The following is a 2,585-nucleotide window of genomic DNA, read 5'->3' on the forward strand; positions in this document are numbered from 1 at the left end:
CTTTCAAGGTAGTTGCCAGAGATGGAAATAGAGAGGTCCAGGAAGGAAAGAGAGGTATCAGAGATGGTCCAGGTGAACTTAAGGTTGGGATGGAAGGGTTTAACTCAATGCCAGAGTAGTCAAACTCATATTACCTCAGTCTTGCTGGAGCATTTAATGTAGACATAAAGTAAGGAAGTTTGTTGTTGCCAAGCCTTAGTTCAGTCAAGGCAGTATCCAATGCTAGTCCAGGATCTCCTCAGGTCAGGTATGGTCAGGATTCTCTCCACGTAAGGGGTGGGGAGCTGAATGACAGACAGCACACCACCTGTCTTCACTCTTTTTGTTTCTTTATGAGGTCTCCTTGCTTTTCCTTCCCGAAACAAGAAACAGGCAGTTATTACAGAAGATGAAAGTGAGTGGCACAGCTATTATGTTAGTCAGGTCGGATGTGTCCCTTGTGAGTGAGTAGGCATCATAGAAGGCATACAGTTTGATGTTGTTGTGGCTAGAGCGAGTGAGACCAAGTCAGTGGTATGTATTGTCGGCAATAGTGAGAGCGGTGGAACATGAGCTTTGGCAGGAGGTGGGCAGAGTAGCAGAGATAGAGTGAGTGACAGTCACTGGACAGAAAATTGTGGCACTTGATCTGGCAAAGTGAAGAAGGACGTTGACATTCTTTGTATTGTGCAAGGCGTTCTTCCAGACACTGCTATATCCTTGCAATTTTACTCTCATTCTCTATTCTTTCATTCTTAATCAACTTCTTTATTCTCCTTTGCTGAATTCTAAACTTTTCCCAGCCCTCAGACTTGCTACTCTTTGAGCAACATTGTATGGTGCTTTTTTGGATTTAATATTACTCTTAATTTCTTTTGTTAATTGTTGTTGCGTCACCACTCATGATGTGCTCTCTTGTCCAAAAGGAAAGCATAACTACTGCAAAGCAAGCATTGTCATTAAAATTAACCATTTCCAGCCCAATGCCATGCCTTTAAATGAAGCTATCCAGCATATCGCAGTCAACCCAGCGTTCATACTTTCACTGTTTCCTTTGTTTAGACTTAGGATCTTAGTTTGGACCACTTCACGTTCTAGCCCAAAGAAGAATTCTATCACAATGTGGTCTCTTATTCCTTAAAGACCTCTTGCAATGAGATTACGACTTAACTCCCTCAACATTTCATGAAAGTAAATGTAGAACAATCTGCCCTCAGCTTGGTTTCTCAATGTACATGGTGATTTTGGATGACAGTGTAACACAGCCCATTCATCTCCACAAGGTGAAATCCTGCATGAAACTTGTCTAAATGGCAATTAGTTGATTTCTGGTAAGATTCAGCCCTCCATTCTCTTTTTTGATTATGATAGATATATTCAAAATTAACTTATGCTTAATTTGTGTTTGTTTTTAATAACAATGTGAATGTAATTTTAAACCATGTTTGTAAGGAAATCAAGACATTGAACATGGTTGGTACCATGTCCATTTTAAAGGCAGCCAGAAACCAGCACAAAGTAATTGTTAGGCCCTAAACTGTCTTATTCAGCACTGGCTCAAAGAAAATTCCATTTTGTTTCATCGAAAACCAGAGAAATTCAGTTGGAATCTCTCAAACCTCATTTTTACGGACTAATGTATATTTGCTTGCTGCACACTATAGCTTTTGAGGCTGAGACTGATAGTACATTTAAAATTACTATTTTACATTTGACCTTAATTCACTTGGAAGCCAAACTATACTAAACCACAAAATATCCCACTTCTAGTTTAACTTGCATATCTCTGAGCATGACCTTCAGATTCACTTCCAGAAGCTAATTGGAAATAAATACAGACAGACAGACCAGTATTAAACTTGTTTGTGAAACTGTTGACCAGATTGAATGCATCCTCTTTTACATTCAGTACATGATAGAATAACATTGTTCCAAGAATATGCAAAATGTTTCATTCATCAACTATAATTAGGAACAATAACAAATTCTTGACATCTCTGAGACCATAAATTGCCTAGTCTTGATTTTTTTCATTATGAGATAGGTTGCATTCCAAGTAAGTCGTAAACGTCACTTTGAAACATTGGTTAATAATTTTCTTTTTTTAAATAGCCAAGAAGCAATATATATGATTGAATTTCATTTATTTTGTTTAGTTAAATGATCATGTTATATTTATTGATTCAGGTGCAATGCCATGTGGTAAAGACTGGCAGAGGTGGAGAATCTCATCTCATGGCCGACCACATTAGTGCCTTTCTCATTGAATGTAGCTTTTATTGATGTAACTAAATAACTGTGTAGAGAATGGCCTTTTAGGTTATAGCTCTTGTAAGTAGTAGCTCTGAACTCTGCGCAATAGATTAATTGAAGTCAAATTGATTGTGTTTATTTGAGATCTGATTAGGTTTACTTTTTCAGCAATTCTCTGCTAAAAGGATGATTTACTGAGTTATGGTCAGTATTAGCTCCCCAACCCCTGACCATCCTCGTAAAGTTTATTCAAGTTGATGTGGAATTGTTTTTTATTCTGTTGCAATTGAACACAAAATATGATTTTGCTGTGTGAATTTCTGAATATTGCAAAAAGAAGTGGTTGGCAATAA

Source organism: Stegostoma tigrinum, chromosome 11 (assembly GCF_030684315.1).
Source record: "Stegostoma tigrinum isolate sSteTig4 chromosome 11, sSteTig4.hap1, whole genome shotgun sequence".
In the NCBI taxonomy this organism is placed as follows: domain Eukaryota; kingdom Metazoa; phylum Chordata; class Chondrichthyes; order Orectolobiformes; family Stegostomatidae; genus Stegostoma; species Stegostoma tigrinum.